Source organism: Dunckerocampus dactyliophorus, chromosome 3 (assembly GCF_027744805.1).
Source record: "Dunckerocampus dactyliophorus isolate RoL2022-P2 chromosome 3, RoL_Ddac_1.1, whole genome shotgun sequence".
Taxonomy (NCBI): domain Eukaryota; kingdom Metazoa; phylum Chordata; class Actinopteri; order Syngnathiformes; family Syngnathidae; genus Dunckerocampus; species Dunckerocampus dactyliophorus.
The window spans coordinates 31309427-31328173 of NC_072821.1; the positions used below are offsets into that span (position 1 = coordinate 31309427).

The 18747-nt window shown below is 39.5% G+C and overlaps 2 protein-coding genes across 5 annotated transcripts in view; one reads left to right on the forward strand and one right to left on the reverse strand.

Annotated features, from left to right (window-relative positions):
- Positions 1-9175, reverse strand: part of map1aa (microtubule-associated protein 1Aa) — a 45311-nt gene extending 36136 nt beyond the window's left edge. The window contains exon 1 of one of the 2 annotated variants that reach the window (XM_054771787.1): positions 9023-9175. The gene's annotated coding sequence lies outside the window, so the exon portion shown is untranslated. The other variant, XM_054771786.1, reaches the window with a different exon arrangement.
- Positions 1-18747, forward strand: part of tp53bp1 (tumor protein p53 binding protein, 1) — an 87704-nt gene that overhangs the window by 19311 nt on the left and 49646 nt on the right. The window lies entirely within an intron of this gene.

Sequence of the window (18747 nt, forward strand, 5' to 3'; positions counted from 1 at the left end):
CAGACGAGGACCTTCAATCATGAAGGATGCCCCCTGCAATATCTCCACATAGCCAGTTGACAGTTGACGCCCCTGCACAACCTGAAGCTCCATTGTTATATTGAAGGGAAAAGCAGCCCAGCAGCCCCCTCCACTGTGCCCTGTTGAAACATCTCAGGTGGGATCTCCTTGTCATATCAGCAAAGTTGGAAGACATCAGGACCATCAAAGTTCCATTTTTTTCCCTCATCACCCTCATCCCATCATCACCTTTCAGTGTCCCATGTTTGGTGCTCTCGTGCAAATTCCAAACTAGCAATTTTGTGGCATTGAAGAAGACGAGGCCTTTGAAGACATGTTTTCCTCTTAAAAGACTTCTCTCGCAGATGCCCTCTGATGGTTATTGGACTGCACTCGGCACCAGTAACAACCTTCATTTGGGCCGAGGGTGGTCCCGTGTCTTGACGGACAGCCAATCGGATCCTCCGGCTCAGGGCCGGTGAAATTTGTTTGGGTCTCCTTATCTGTTCCATAACCCTCAGGATCAGGAAGAAGTTTCAAATGACTGTCTTACTGCGTCCAACCTCAGCAGCAATGCCGCGCTGCGAGAGGCCTTGCTTATGCAGCTCAACAATCCAACTGCGTTCAAATAGAGAAACCTTTTTTGCCTTTGCCATCAAGAGATCATGATAGTGTGAACACCTGACAAAAAATGACATTGAATTTAAGACTTTGGCTTTTAACTCATTCAATACCAAAGACATATTTATACGTCTTTTACGTTTTTTTTGCTCAAGCTGCAAAAAGAGGTGATGACGCAAGTGCCTCAATAAGAGGTGACTTTTCAAGCAGTTTTACGCCATAACAACGGCCACAAGGTGGCAGAAGTGCATTTGATAAGAGCTTGGCATGGATCTTATGCATGTATTAACACGCTCGACAGCAGGGAGGAGGTGAGAGAGCGTGGAGGAGTGTACCGGGCAGAAGGTTACGCATTGTAGGGAAATTTTAACGCATGCACACGCAGTTTAGTTTCAAATGTGAAAATTGTAAATAGTTCATCGTGTTATATTTGTAAATAAGTTATTTTGATGTAAAAAAAAAAACAAAAAACTTTTTTGTGTTGTTTATGTTGTGGTATAGTTGTTTACTCCTCCTTGAGCTACCACCTTATCGTGGTGGGGGAGTTTGCGTGTCCTGATGATCCTAGCAGCTAAGTTGTCGGGGGTTTTTATGCCCCTGGTAAGGTCACCCATGACAAACAGGTCGTAGGTGAGGGACAAGACAAAGAGTGGCTCAATAGACCTCTATGATGAAAAAAAACATTGGACCACGTTTTCCCCTTTGCCCGGACACGGGTCACCGGGGCCCCACTCTGGAGCCAGGCTTGGAGGAGGGGCACGATGGCAAGCGTCTGGTGGCCAGGCCTACGCCCATTCATGGGAGGGGCCAGAGGGGTCGGGTGCAGAGTGAGCTGGGTGGCAGCCGAATCTATAGCCGATTCTCGGCTATAGAAACTGACTCTTGGGACATGGAATGTCACATCTCTGGTAAGGAAAGAGCCAGAGCTGGTGCACGAGGTTGAGAAGTTCCAGCTAGATATAGTAGGACTCACCTCAACGCACAGCAAGGGCTCTGGAACCAGTCCTCTCGAGAGGGGATGGACTTTGTTCCACTTTGGCGTTGCCAGCAGTGAGAGGCGACGGGCATGGATGGCAATTCTTGTTGCGCCCCGGCTTGTGGCCTGTATGTTTAGTTTAGTTTCCCTCTGCCTTCGAGTGGGGGGATGAGTGCTGACTGTTGTTTGTGCCTATGCGCCAAACAGCAGTTCAGAATACCCACCCTTTTTGGAGTCTCTAGAGGAAGTACTGGAGAGCGCTCCCTCAGGGAATTCCCTTGTTCTGCTGGGGGACTTCAACGCTCACGTTGGCAGTGAGGCGTGATTGGGAGGAACGGCCCCCCCTGATCTAAACCAGAGTGATGCTTTGTTATTGGACTTCTGTGCTCGTCACAGATTGTCGAAAACAAACACTATGTTCAAGCATAAGGGTGTCCACATGTGCACTTGGCACCAGGACACCCTAAGCCGCACTTCCATGATTGACTTTGTGGTCGTATCATCGGACTTGCGGCCACATGTTTGGACACTCGGGTGAAGAGAGGGGCGGAGCTGTGAACTGATCACCACCTGGTGGTAAGTTGGCTCCGATGGTGGGGGGAGTATGCCAGTCAGACCTGGCAGGCCCAAACGTATTGTGAGGGTCTGCTGGGAACAACTGGCAGAGTCCCCTGTCAGAATGAGTTTCAACTCCCACCTCCGGGACCGCTTTGACCATGTTCCGAGGGAGGTGGCGGACATTGAGTCTGAATGGGCCATGTTCCGTGCCTCTATTGTCAAGGCAGCTGATCGGAGCCGCGGCCGTAAGGTGCTCGGTGTTCGTCGTGGCGTTAATCCCAGAACCCGTTGGTGGACACCAGTGGTGAGGGATGCCGTCAAGATGAAGAAGGAGTCCTATCGGGCCTTTTTGGCTCATGAGACTCCGGAAGCAGCTGACAGGTATCGGCAGGCCAAGCGGTCTGCGGCTCTGGCAGTCACTGAGGCAAAAACTCGGACATGGGAGGTGTTCGGAGAAGCCATGGAGAACGACTTCCGGACGGCTTCGAAGAGATTCTGGACCACCATTCGGTGTCTCAGGAGGGGGAAGCAGTGCACAGTCAACACCGTGTATGGTGGGGACGGTGTGCTGCTGACCTCGACTCGGGATGTTGTGGATCGGTGGAAAGAATACTTCGAAGACCTCCTCAATCCCATCGACACGTCTTCCGATGAGGAAGCAGAGCCTGGGGACTCCACGATGGGCTCTCCTATCTCTGGGGCTGAGGTTGTCAAAAAGCTCCTCGGTGGCAGGGCCCTGGGGTGGATGAGATCCGCCCGCAGTTCCTTATGGCCATGGATGCTGTAGGCGTTTCTTAGTTGACACAACTCTGCAGCATTGCGTGGACATCGGGGGAAGTACCTCTGGATTGGCAGACCGGGGTGGTGGTCCCCCTTTTTAAGAAGGGGGACCGGAGGGTGTGTTCCAACTATCGTGGAATCACACTCCTCAGCCTCCCTGGTAAGGTCTATTCAGGGGTTCTGGAGAGGAAGAACCACCGGATAGTTGAATCTCGGATTCAGGAAGAGCAGTGTGGTTTTCGTCCTGGTCGTGGAACTGTGGACCAGCTCCACACTCTCAACGGGGTCCTTGAGGGTGCATGGGATTTTGCCCAACCAGTCTACATGTGTTTTGTGGACTTCCCCACGCGACCCAATCTTGGATAAGCGGAAGAAGATGGATGGATGGCTGGATGGATGGATGGATGGATGGATGGATATAGTTGTTTAGATATTTCAGCTGTCATAAAAGCAAAAAATTTGTGTCAAAGTGAAAGTTATGCTTGAAATGTATCTTTTCACAAAAACCTGGTTTTCTTCCTTTTTTTGTTGGGAACTGATATTTTCCTGAAACTTACCTATTTTCTACTGCTGATTACTAAAGAACGGAAAATGTAGAATAGAAACTTTTTTTTTCTGTTGAAAAATAAGAGTTTGATCTTTCGTTTGGTAGGTTCCATGTTTATATAGCCATAGAACACAATATTCTGTGTGCTTTGAAAATCGGCGAAAATCATCTAGACTGTGCTCTTAAACATTTGATCAGCTGATGAACAGCCTATTTCACTTTAATGCTTGTTTGCAATAAATTGCTTTCTCAAAAATGCATTTTGAAGCTCTACTTAGAACCTCCTTAAGATCCAAAAGTGCAAAATGTAAATTCTTGCAATTTTTCAACTGGTCTTAAAATTTTCATCAGGAGTGTACATGCATCAACAATAGACAATCTTTTCTGACGGATCCGGAGGACGGATTTCTATGGTTGAATTGAATGTGCGTGTTTATCAAATGGTTTTCATGGATTGACATTGTGTCGCCAGCCTCCTCAAGTACATCAGTGTTGTATTCTTAGGGGACAGAGTAGTGATCAGTGTTTCTCGTAGGTTTACAGCATTGGGGGTCACAAACACGCACACATACACATGTGCAGCTTAGCCAGCACCGATGTAGAGCTGCATTTAATCGGTTAACCAGTTAATCGACAAGTATTTTGGTATTAGATTGATGGTTTTTATTTAAAAATGTAATGTATCCTCTGATTTCAGCCTCTCAAATGTCAATATATTTTTATTTCCTGAGTCATTCATGAAAGAAGTTCTATTATCTTTGTGTTTTAGGCAAAACAAGCTTTGGAAATCGGTGATGGACGTTTTTGCCTCTTTTCTGATATGTTGTGGACCAAACACCTAACTGCTTGTGTTTGGTTCATTCTGATTTGGTCCATCTAGTGCAACCCGCAGCTCATTTTTCATTGGCCCGTGGCACATTTTAAAAAACAACTACCAAAAAAACAACAGTGAAAATTTAGGTGGGGGGGGACAGCAAAAATGCACTGAAAAAATTGTAATGTTGATAGTGATAACACAAAGCTGACATGCAGGTTGTTGTTTTTTCTTATCATATTGGATTATTTTTAGCCTTTTTTTTTTTTTTTACAAATGAAACGTCAAAATAGCCTTTGATTTTTCAGTATGCAGCCCTCAGTGGAAAAAGTTTGGACACCCCCTGGCCTGGGGCCTAACAGATTACTCGATGAATCAAAATAACAACAGACTAAGAAAAGTATTGTTAGCTGTAGCCCTACACCGATATAAACACGTGCCCGTGCGCAACGTAGCCGAGCGTATTGCAATTGCTACCCCACAGCTACATTTCATGCCGTTTCATAACAGAAGGCAATAGAAAGACTCCACAAAGTTAACACAAGCACGTAGTCAACATGCGACCATGTGCAGACAGAAACTACAACTACTTAATGACTTCCCTTGTAATCTGTCACATTAATAAAACATTTCATTTAAATGAACTTCATGTCTAATATAATGGTTGGGCGAACACTAGTGATTATGTGGGCTTGACCTAAGCAGGCAAGGTTCCTGGAAGAAATTAGCTTGCTTAATTATGTGCGGTGATGTTTTTTCTTTTTTTTATGAACAGCCTTCATTGGTAGATTGCTAAATCCCTATTTCTATTTCTAAATGCACCTGCATATACCTGGACACATAACTGAAAATGATTGATGAATCCAAGATACAGGCACAAGCACGGGTGTTACAAAAGCAACATGATTTGTACCTGCTGCTTTCACTGACAGACATGTGACATGAGCTCCGACATGCTAGCTGTTTTTTAGCTGCTTTCTGTCTTTGGAATGCAGAGAAAAGAGGAAGGACATGTATGGTCATGTTTCACCTAAGGATTGTTGTGGATGATGGGTAAAATTTTAAAACGTGCAGTTTTCCTTCAAGTGTGCGAAAGTGAATGCGCACACAAATATTTTTTATATTTTTGTTGTCCATTTTTTCTGCAGAAAACACATCCTAAGTCGGTAGTAATGTGTAAATGCGTGATAATACAGGTCAAATGTACAGCATACGTGTACCACTGTTAGAAAGCCAACAATTTTTACTTTAGGCTTCACTGAATCTTTTTCGTCAAGCGTTGGGATTTCAGACTTTATTCGGCGGTCCTTGAACACACTATAGTTGTGTGCTGAGACAGCATAAAAGATTGCTTGGCGACGGAAGCACTAGCTTCGGCAGTCAATCCGGCCTCAAATCTTGCAGAGATATGTGATCGTAAGTCGTTACTGGGATTAGTAGAGGCAAGCGGTGTGGCTCATTACTCATTCATTAGTGGTAAGGAGTTTATACTTTATATGTGTTTCATAAGTGTGTGAGGCATATTTAGGGCTTTAATCTGGATTGTGTCGCGAGTGAACAATGGCGATTGAAGAGATAAGTGGACAAGTTCTGGAGTTGACTCTAATCTAATAATTACAACAGTCACTTTTATTGCAAATGTTGATCTGAAATTGGAAGAGAACATCAACGTCACGCCAGCAAGGGAGTTGGGAGGGGGGGGGCAGATTTGTTTCAAAAATAGACCTTTTCATGGCCCTATTAATCGATGACTTGTAGTTTTTCACCATTCTCTGGTGGTCCCAGAACGCCAATTTTGCAGAATCCCTGCATCAATTAGGCTAATACTTTGACAGGTGGACCCAGGGGCTACAGGTGTGGATTACTGAGAGCAAATAAAACAGACAAGCAAGCATTCATCAAAAACATAAACTGCTGAAGGACATTTCAATAACAATTTCTGTAAGAAATCTTACTGTACCATATACGCTGTTTTCAAAATAAACACCATATGTGGTCACCAAACCTGACCAAATAGAATTTCAATGACAAACTGACTCATTTCAATAACGTTTTTGTCACATTTTGTCACTTTTGGGTTTATTTTCAGTTGGGTGCACTTATTTTGTTATTTCTGTTTCCTGTTTGGCACCGTATGAATGTCCTTTACCCTTGTTAGAGGGAGCTGGGAACGCACCTGCGTGTCATTTGTAATTCGAGTTCATTGTTTTGCATTTCAGTGTTTTTGCTTTGGGACTTTTGTTACCTGTGTGTTGGATGCATTCGGTTGCATCTTCGTTAGCTGTTGTCTTGTTCCCCGCTGTTTCCACCTCCTATTAGTCCTTAGCTGTGCTTCCTAGCCTACTTTGTTATTTTGGTACTTTTTATGTGCCTTTATAGAATAAGTATTCTGAAAACCTTTGATACATGGAAACACCTTTTTCTGATTGCCATTTCAAAATCAATTCCTGTATCGACCTGAATATTCATTTGTCATTCAAACACACCTGACCGGAATATGAAATCGTTATTGAGCATGCTCACTGCACAGATCGCAAAGGATCGGGGGATTTGTTCTACTGACAGATGTCCTTAAACACTTGTAATATGGAGTGCATCGATGGGTGTAAGGGACAGTACAACTTTTAGTATCTTGAGTATCTGAAAAACTAAAAACAGCCGCTTTTGTCAGTTTTAAGATGGGTCAGTCTTTCTATTCATTTCTCTTCAAAAAGTCCCTCGTCATCTGTCCTTTTGGGACCTCCCATAAAGAACGGCAGAAGGACCATTGGAAGTTTCTTTAAAGCAGACCAAGACAATGTGGGGTCTAATAATGATGATAATAATGACAAAACAATAATAGTAAAAAGGAAACAACTTTAAAATGAAAGCACCCCTGAGTACGCCTGTGAAAAAATCATCCCAGAGCATCACTTTCTAAATCATGGGTGTCCAAACCTATTCCACCGTGGGCCACATCATGAAAAACGAAAGGACAAAACCGCCAACATCGCACAACCCTCCCGTCCTCTTGTACAAATTGTGACTTGTCCTGTGTTTTATGTATTGTGTTGTATAACCCCCTCACATATGTAAATAAGCACTTTGTGTGTTCATCATTGCTGTAAATACACACTCATGTTTGTTTGCAAATTAAAAAAAAAACAAATGAAAGGATGCAAAGGTCACTTTGATATTTTGTAAAGATATGCTAACACGTATATAGATTTCAAGAAAAAACGGCATCTTCGCTTTGTGGTCTAAGTGGAACAAGCCTATTGGTATCAAATATTCCAAATATTTCAACTTTCTTCTTAAATAATCTTCACAAATTTTCCCTTTTGTAATAATATTGTAACTTTTTCCCAACCTGATTTTCCAAAAATTACAACTTTACTTCGTTTTGTTTCTCATAATATTACGACTTTAAAAATCTTCTAATGTTTCTACTCTATGCTACTAAAATGGCATTATTTTTCCTCATAATATTACTAATTCATTTTCAGAAAAACGCAACTTTTTTCTCTTTAGAATAAGACTTTTTTTCTTGTAGTACTTTGACTTTATTCTCATAAAGTTGCAGATGTTTTTTCCACTTCTGCTGTTTTTAAATGATCCACTTTTCCAACTTTCTTCTTGCACATGTTCTTCTCGTAATATGATGACTTTATTCCCATGATATTTTAACTTTATTCTCATAAAATTCTAGCTTTTTCCACATTCTGTTTTTCTAAAAATTACATCTTTATTCATCGTTTTGTTTGTTTTGTTGAAAACTTTATGCTACTAAAATGACGTATTATTTTTCCTCCTAATATTATGCTGTTCTTGTAAAACTACGACTTTTTCTCAATATTTTGACTTCATTCTTGTAAAATTACTGTTGATGCTGTTGTTGGATTTTTTTTGTTGTTTTCTTGTTAAATTATATTTTTAGAATGTGCTGCGGGCCAATGAATAAACAGCCGTGGGCCCCAGATGGCCCCTCGGGCCACACTTTGGACACCCCTGATATAAATTCTAGACAAGAAAATCGTGCAATGCCATCGATAACTTTAGCTGTGTTTGACATCAAACTTAATTGATTTTTATTTCCCATGCCGAGAGACAGACACTGCCACAAAATGAAATGAGTGTTTCGGAGAGTAGGGGAAGCAATGTTATATGTTCCATGATGGGAAAGGTTGCTGTGCAACACTAGCCTGTTGCATAATCTCGGGGTTATTTGGAGAGTGAAGTCTAATCTGATGCACATCTCAGTGAGCCTCGGCTACGTTGCCTTCTGGTCAGAAGATGCTCTTTTTTCTAACTATAAATCAGGTCACCCAAATCTACCGAACTGAAAGGATAGTAGCTCGTGCACCGACAACACAAGTGTGGTCCACTGTATGAAGAAACACGTCATATAGAATCTGGCGAGACACCTAGAAAACGGTTGAATTAATCACGTGAATGAGAAGACGTTCTTCACAAATCGGCCCTGCCGCCAAAACAGAAAATGGTCGTTATCATCCATCATATTTTACTTACATGACACCCAGAATCCACCGATAATACCGTTTCATTCCTCCAGTGTGACACCATCAGCACACACCGTGACGCTCCAAATGGCCATTAAATAATACACTACGTTCACGTGCTACTCCGTCGAATCACGCACGTATTTCTGATCCCGACCCTGAAAATATGCCCGAAATGTCCTTGTTTTAGGACGTAAAGGACGAGATGAAACGTGGACGTTTCTTACCGTCCTTTGGCGGTCCGGATGGAGGCGAGGGCGGGGCTTTGATGCTGCTGGGCTGCGGATGAGGATGAAGGGACAGTTGTTCATGCTACATTCGGTGACCGCTCGTAAAATCCACCACCCAGGTTTGCAAACGCAATCCAAGTTACTGATAACACATTTAATATTCGCCAACAGTATGTATAAATACTGACGAGTAGTATTAGTAATTAGTAGCTTGTGTGAAGTATTCAATGAAACAGCAAAACCTGTTCTGGGAACCAATAGAACTTTTGTTTCTGAAGGACTGTCAACCCTCCCACAAACTACCGTATCTGCCCTCTCGTTTCCCCCTATTTGGACTTTTATTTTTATTTTTTAATCTTCTCGGTTCTGCCGAGCAGCGCAGCCTCCAGTTCAGGCAACATCCACGTAACACCCTGGGTTAGGCCTTCAAAATAAAAGTAAAACAATATCAATATTGAGCCTCAGTTACAGACAGCCCAACCATCCCCTTCCCGGGGTGGTTTGCTGGTGGAAATTTTTGTGGAAGATCAGATTTTCTCTTATTTTCTCTCTTATTCCCGGAACATTTCCATTATTTTGTAATGGAATTGTTGACAGCTCAGCTTTTGATTGGTATGGTATGTCTATTTGTTTCAGACATTTGGTTACATCTGCACAATTCAACATGTCTGAAAAGGAGTAGGAAGAAGCAGATCTTATATTTAATCCTACCTCTTCCCCATGTCTATGACTGATAATTCATACACAGCAGAACTTTTACTTGTTGACACTTACAATGTTTCACTTTCCGACGTTTGTCGTTTACATATTTTTTCCACTTCCTGTATGAAAAAAAAAATCGAGAAGCAAATAGGAGTTAAATAATGACACTATCAACCTTGTGCGGTATTTAAGAATACACAAAAAAAACTCGACAGGTGTAATTTAATGAGAAAACGTTTCCATTTCAATAATCATAACATTGATAATAATAATGTATTTGTATTCGTTTCTCGTTATTCTATTTTTACTGGTGTTTTCTGTTGTTTTTGTCGTCTTTGCTTGGTGATTTTATCTTCCTAACACCTGAATGCTGGAGCACTTTGAGATTTCCTTGAAATTTAAAGTGCACTACAAATAAAATGTGTTATTATTTTATTATTATTAATAGGGTTTGTCACCTGGAACGTAAAGTTGACAGATTTGAAAGCTGGGCATTTTGTTTTCAGTAAATACACATGTAAATATACATAAAGTTATACGTAGTGGTTTTAGCCCGTTCAAGTTCATTTGCTTCAGGGTCAAATTGTTGTAAAAATAACCCTGCAAGCACTGTTTCAAAAGAATTTTTTTCCATACAGTGTAAAAAGAAGTTTATCACTGTTAATAACGATGCCTAAAAACAATAAACATATCATAAACATATCGCTCTTGTCAACTTAGCCATATAGGACAATGGATGGATATCCGGGTGGCTTTTTTATTCACAAAGCTACTTTATGGCCTTCATGATATGTGTCATCGTTTGCTATCCCTTGTATACACTTCTATCCTAGCATCCCCCCCTCCAAAAAAAAACGTGTGGCTGGTCTGTTGTAGGAAGGGACTTTTCAAGCAGCTGTGAGTCAACAGCCGATAATGTGACAGAAATAAACCAACTGGACAAGCATGAGGCAGCTAAGCTATTCATGAATAAAATATCTTTATCATCATACAGGGTTTCAAAAGAATAACCAATTGGGAATACTTCCGGGATAAAACCCTGGAGTAAATGTAAAATATATTTTATCTAATATAGTCTAATTAAATTAAACGTTTTCTATTTAATTTAATATTATTATATTTATCCATCCATCCATTTTCTATACTGCTTCTCCTCTTTAGGCATGCTGGAGCCTATCCCAGCTGACTTCAGGCGACAGGCGGGGTACACCCTGGACTGGTCGCCAGCCAATCGCAGGGCACATATAGACAAACAACCATTCACACTCACATTCATACCTATGGACAATTTAGAGTCGCCAATTAACCTAACATGCATGTTTTTCGAATGTGGGAGGAAACCGGAGTACCCAGAGAAAACCCACGCACACACGGGGAGAACATGGAAACTCCACACAGAAAGGGAGAATCGAACCCAGGTCTTCCCGATCTCCAGATCTCCAGACTGTTACTGTGTTGGCCAACATGCTAACCAGTAGACCACCGTGCGGCCTTATTATATTTATATTTTATTGAATTAATGTATTATTTATTAAGTTGTTTAATTAATTTAATTTAATCATCCCCATAAGCAGTGGTCGACTTAAACGGGTTCCACTGTCAGTAAGTATTAGTTGTGGCTGTTGTTTTCCGGTCATGGATAATCACTGTTCATTACTACTACACAGGAAACTAAATAGCTAGTCCACAATAGTTGTGGTTGCTCACTCTCAGGAAAACACTGCCCCCTAACATTTTGGTAGAGAATTGCAAGTCATGAGATTAGCCCTCAACAGAACACGCCACAATGAAGTCTTTTACATATTTGAAGCTTTTTCTATAAGGTAATGCAATAGGAGAAATGTTGTTACTAAAGTAGTTACTGTGTTTGGGAAAGCAGCTAGTACAGGGGTGTCCAAAGTGCGGGACAGGGGCCATTTGCAGCCCGTGGCTGTTTTTTTATTGGCCCGCAGCACATTCTGAAAATATAACTTGACAAGAAAACGGAAAAGAATTACAGCAGTAATTCTACATGAATGAAGCCAAAATATTAAAGGAAAAATGTTGTTTTACAAGAATAATATTGTCATACTACGACAAAAACTAGCATCATGTTGGTAGCATAAAGTTGAAAAAATTAAAGTAAAAACATATTATTTTTTAAAGTCTAAAGTTTTCTAATAACAATAAAGTTGTAATTTTTGAAAATTAGATTGCAGAAAAAGTTATGTTATGAGAATAAAGCCAAAATATTATGGGAATAAAGTCATGATTGCAAGAACAAGTTTAAATAGTTGGATCATTTTTTTTTTTAAATGCTGAAATTGAAAAAAACAGCTGTAATTTTATGTGAATAAAGTCAAAATATTAAGAGAAAAAAGTCTGAATTATATCAGAATAAGCTTGTAATATTGTGAGGAAAAATAATGTAATTTTAGTCGCATAGAGTTGAAATATTAAATAAAAAAAACATTTTTATTTTGTTTAAGTTGTAATATTATGAACACAAAATATAGTTTTGAAATTTTTGGAAAATTAGGTGGGGGGAAAAGTTATAATATTATGAGAATAAACCCAAAATATATGAAGACATTATTGCAAAAATAAAATTTGCAAACAATATATAGGAAAGAAATTGAAACGTTTGGATAATAAAAAAAAAACAAAAAAAAAATGGTAAAAAAAAAAGAGCAAAAAGCGAAGCGCATACTACAACTACTACTACTACTACTACTACTACTAATAATAATAATAATAATAATAATAATAGGCTTTTTCACCCATATCACAAAGCTGAGATGCAGTTTTTTCTTGAAACATACTGTATACAGTATAACTTCTTGCATATCTTTTACAAAATATCAAAGTGGCCCTTACATCCTTTCATTCACAACTAATTACTTTGCCCAACACTAGTTTTGATGGAGGCTCTTACATCACCGCTGCGCTGTGGTCAGCATGGCTGCAACTCTGAGAGGAGACTGAAATTCAAGTACTTTACATTGCTGTTAGTGTTGAGCCAGCACTGATGCAGCATCATCTCAGATAACTCTAAATGCCAGACAGCTGCATGGCCGGCCACACCCTTCCCTCCAGCCCTGAATACTTCCCTCTGCACAGCCACGTCAGATGCGCATGCTTCCGTTTGATATGTATTTCAGCAGGTCACTTGTTACTGTGTCATCATCAGCGGCAACTCAAGCAGTATCCAGCGGTCGTCACTGTTTTTGTTACTTTGCAATATGCCATTTGTATGTAATACAGAGTAGTGATTCAGAAATGTGGCAAAACATTTATGTATACAGTCGTCCCTCGCCACGTCACGGTTCGAACATCACTGCCTTGCTCTATTTTCAAAAATGAATTAATGATTGCTGTTTTGGGGTTGATTATGGCCTATTATTCTTCAAAAAATATTGAAATACAAGTCATATGTAGTATTCTGGTCACTAGGTGTCAGTGATGTTGCATTGATGAGACATAACCTTCCATTACCTTCACACTGCATGGAGTCAGCCATGGCATGTCCGACATGATAGAGTTCTCCTCCCATTCCGTGTGGAAGTGGTAAGGTTTTGGCTTCTTACTTTGTCCTTCTTCCCCACGCCGTTTGAAACACTAAAACAAATAAATTGACGGCTAACTAGTTAGCTCGGTAGCCTGCTATACGCATTGAGCGGCTATATGTCCCTGCAGTGATCCAATAGCCTCCGCAATGTGCGCAAAAAATAATAGGAATGTAAAGTGACTATGGGATGTTATTTCATGTGTACAGGGCTCTAACAATGTGTCTTTAAAAAGTATTTAGAAAGTCATAAACAGGTTTTCTATGCTCTAACTACAAAAATATTCTGTTTATTAATATTGAATCCTACATCGTGAAAATTCACTTATCGTGGTCAGGTCTGGAACCAATTAACCACGATAAACGAGGGACAACTTACAGAATCCATGTGTATTACACATACGGTACCATGTCTTCCAATGCATAGGGCGTGCCACAAACAATATTTTTTAGCAGAAATGCAAACACAGTTTACGAAAAAATACAGTAATCCCATGTTTATCGTGGTTAATTGGTTCCAGACATGACCATGATAAGTGAATTTCCACAAAGTAGGATTCCTTTTTTATAAATCTAATATTTTCGTAAGTAGAGCATAAAAATCTGTTTACAATATTTTTAAACATTCTTAGAGCCCTGTGGACATTAAATAACACCCCTATAGTCACCTTTCCACTCGTTTTAACCAATATAGAAGACACAAATACAGAAAATAAGACATATTAGACATAAATATGACTTCCTTGTTGTTCTTCCTGTTCTGGACAGTAGTTCCTGCGGTGGCAATTGTCTCTCATGGACACCTAGTGACCAGTGTAGAATGCTACCTATCACCACGGCGTCTTTAAATGCATCTTCTGAATCACTTATATTTGTATTTTTGTTCATTTAGCTATTTTTATGCTTGAAAATGCAAAATTTAGGCCAAAAAAAAGCTTACAATTAGCTTAAATATGCATATTTCTTACTAATAATAGGCCGTATTCAATTTTTTAAAAATGTGATAGAGTGAAGCTGTGAAATTTGAAGTGCAACGTTGCAATTTTCATAGTATGAAAGGGGTTAGTGCACCACCATTTTTTTCCATATAAAAAAGGCACCGTAACTGCATTTCAACTCTGTAGTCCTTGAGTGACACTAACTTGACACGCTAACTTAGTACATTCCAGTCCATGGTTAAGGGAATATGTAAATGATTGATCCATCATCTCTCAGAATTACAGTTGCTTGTTTTTCACCCATAGACAACTCTCTGGTTTTCATGTTGTTTTCACCTCTAAATACAGCACACACAGGCAAAACCTCTCCTACCCAATATGAAGCTGAGCGTAGACATTCAGTGCGATTTATTGATTGAATAAGCAATGTAGCACACCTGGGCAACAAAACAGACCCGTCAGTCACATGTTCCAATACTTACATGAAAAATGGGCGCGTTCAAACAAAAGATCTTCTAAGTTTTGCATCCGATCCAGATGGGGACTGACTTAAATAGGTTCCACTGCATATTAAAGTCCATGGTTAAGGTGTTATGGAAATGCACTACTTCTCTCTTTTTCCTTTTGCTTTTCACCGAAACCTGTCTACTGCAGCTACATTTTGTGTGTGTTGGTGGGTGTAGAGACACCGATTCCTGTCAGCAACACGTGCAGTGTGAACGAGAAACACCTAACAAGCATTTTGTTAGCTCAGCATTATTGCACAAATTCCCATGAGAGAAAAAATGTACACAACAGGAGCACAAATTGGATTTGACATCAGTTGTAGTAAGGCAGCTTCTGACAGTACAACATGACTGCTCACCCGATTGTTGCCACCTTCTGCATCCACAGGCAAGCTAATTGCATGCTTATGCACAAACATCCTCCACATGAGCTTGAGCAGAGAACTAGTCTATTGTTTTTTTTAAACCAGACAGCTACTTCCATAGTGTTCAATTGGCTTTTTTACAATCAGCCACGCCCCAGCAAAATCCAATGTAAAAAAAAATTGACAGACGCAACGGTGGCCAGATGGTCGATGTATTGACGTGACGCGGCTTGTAAAAATGTATACTGCAGTGGATCCCCGCACATTTGCAATTCAGCATTCCTGACACAGACATGCAGACTTTTTATATCAAAAAATATAACATTTTTTGCAACATTTTAGGCCGTTTTTTCTGCAGAAAACGCGTCTCATTCACCCTAAATTGGTCATAATGTCTAAATACGTGATAATACAGGTCAAATGTGCAGCATGTACAGAGATTTCGCACTTTATTGGGAAAATGTCTTCCTAGAAAAAGCGTCCTGAAAAATGTCCTAGAACGCACCATATTTGCTCGAGGTGCAAAAGTGAAATTTCTATATAACTTCGACACCATTCCATCTGTTCATCGATGATCTTATCCAACATTAGATATGTAGGCTTGTCATGATAATCGATAAAACGATTAATTGAACGATAGAAAAAAACGAGGTTGATCATTTTGACGCCTCGATAAATTGACGTGTGCGTATACGTATGCCTGTTCCATTTCACTCTGCATGTGTCTGTGGGCGTTGGTTCTATAGTAGAATGAACGGAGAGAGTGAACCTCCTGTCAGCTATTCAGCCTCTTTGTCCCAGTACAAGGTGTCCCAGAGGTGGCGGCTATGTAGTGAAAGGATACATTCACATTTTCAGTGCTAGCGGTTAGCAAGTTAGCAAGCAAACACAAATATGAATGAAGGCACAAATGCTGTGGTGCCCCTTAAGAGGCGATTTGTTCGTGAGAAATATGCATGAGGTGATTTGACCTATTTTGTTTTAATTTGCCTATTGAGATGAGTCTTTATTTTTGTATTTTATTTATAATATCACACCATAATATATTTTTTCAGCTGCTCATTGAGGTTTAAATAAATCCATTTCATTAATAAACAACTGATATGTGTATTTTTTACATTAGTAATTCATTTTACGCAATACACATTATTTGGTAATAAATTCATTTCAAACAACAACAAAAAAATCTGAGCAGCCACTTGGGAGTCGAAAGAGCCGGCTCTTTTTAGTCATCCAAGTCAAAAGAAGCAGCTCTCTAAAAAGAGCCGAAATTTCCATCACTAGAAAATAATTATCGAAATGGAAATACACCTGAAGTCAAGGCAACGCATCAAAAACTTAAGCCACAAGAAGATCTTTTTTCGGTTCATCATAAAACAATAGCAACAATAAAAAGTGTACAAAAGCACACTTGCGTAATGGATCTGGGCGCACAGTTTAATTGACTTTTTTTTTTTTAAGGCTTTACATGGAACAAATGCACTGTTAATGATGACGATACTGGGGCTGTCAAAAACATTGGTAACTAATTTGTTTCATTAATTACATAGCCTGACTCTCTTTTGTAACTTTGTTCTGACCTGAACACATCAACAACAATGCAATTCACCTATCTCACCTATCTCCAACTCACACGTCTCTAGTCCCTTTGTCATCTGAACGACACTTCCTCATTGGCACGAGACGACCGTGAGATGTATTCAGGGACACTCCGAACATCAAAACAACGTCTTTATTATGCGTGTATGTGTGGTCTAAATCAGAAAAAAATGTTCTTATCACTCACTTTGTAATTCCTCATATGGAAGTACATATTTCTACACTTGCTACTTTGCTACGCTATGCTCGGAAATCCCAGAAAATAAATTAAAAACAAGTGAATTCAACTCTAATGACGTGTTGTCATTGAACGCAACCCTTCATTGCTCATAATAACGCGATTAAAGGGTGATTCAAATGTTCTGCCGCTAGCAAAGAAACTAGTGTTAGGGAATTAGATTTTCAGACGTGTGCTATCTTTTAGCTTGATTTTCAGTTCATTTAGAGCTGTTAATACATACAAATGTGTATATATATTTGCAGGTGCAACTCTGATTTGCATATTACATGTTGCCAATGCACCCCTAGAGAGTAGCTATACATTTTATATGTTAAAAATGTGTTTAGTAAGTGTGGGAGGCATATTGAAGGGTTCTTGAGCAGAACATAATGTAATTAAACTTTTATTGCAAATGTTGATCTGAAATCTGAGTCAACATTGAGCCAGCAGGAGGGTTTGGAGGGGGAGGAGCGAGCCGTGTGTCAAAAATCTAAATTTTTATGGGTATTTTAATTCAACAAATACAGGTCCACTAGGTTGTGATTAATTGTGCCATGTGGACAGCAGTGTGTCCACAGTCACCTTCTTCATCCCACTCCGCTTTAGAGAGGAAATATGATCTCCCATGTGGCCAGATTGCCTCATCAGTCCATCAGTCTGCTGAGAGCTGTGGCAATGCAGCGCCCTCAGACAGTAATGGACGTACAGTGATGGATGCCTGATTACCTGCAGCGTGTTGCTCACTGCATGTCTCGGTTTCATCATGATGCCGCAGAACGTGCGTCAGTATAATCCCAAAGGGGGTGTGTGGGGGTCTCTACAGGGAGCTAAAAATAGGACTCTAGATGGACTCTTAGATTACTCTCTGTGACTGTAATGTCTGAGGTCACATTTCTTTATGATTTCATCATTATTCCGGCTATATTTGATATCTGTTCATTATTCTTTTTTTGTCTGCATGCAAGATACATGCATTACGTGACAACAGGTTTTCCATAACGATTTTCAGGCTAAAAGGCCGAAGCCGATATTTTCCATGCTTGTTTTATGTTCGCTATTTCAAGAACTGTGGTAAGAGCAGGTGAATCGTAATATTAGACACCCCATTAAAGCATTAGCATTCTAAAATGGCCTTGCAATTGCAAAAAATGAGTGTCAAATGACCTTGTAGCATCAATTGGCCTTTTCATTTTTAATGAAAAAGACTATTGCTGCCACAGCTGATTCTGAAAAAACTTTAATTTAAATCAGGGGTGTCCGAAGTGCAGCCTGAAGCTGTTTTTTTATTGACCCGTGTCACATTCTAAAAATATGATTTAACAAAAACAACAACAAAAAAAAAGGAAAAATCTGTAATTTTTAAAAAATAAAGTCAAAACATTAAGAGAACAAGTCCGAATTTTAGGAAAATATCAAATGAGGAAAAATAACGTCATTTTAGTTTTAATATTACGAGAACAAAGTCAAAATATTATGCGAATAAAGTCATAATTATGAGAAGAAACTATACAAGAAGAAAGTTTAAATAGTTGGGAAAAAACAACAACAAATAGAACAAATAAAAAATCAGCTGTGATTTTACAAAAATAGAGTCAAAGTATTAACAAAAAAAGGCTTCATTTTACGAGAAAAACATCATATTATGAGGGAAAAAAACGGCATTTTAGTAGTATAAAATTAAACATAAAAAAATACTTAAAATATATATATATATATGTAATATAAAAATTTTACAAGTTAAAAAAAAATTCAAATTAGATAATTGCAATTTAAAATTACAAAAACATTTGTAATTTCTTTAAACATTTGTTTACTGCAGAAGTTATAATATTATGAAAATAAAGTCAA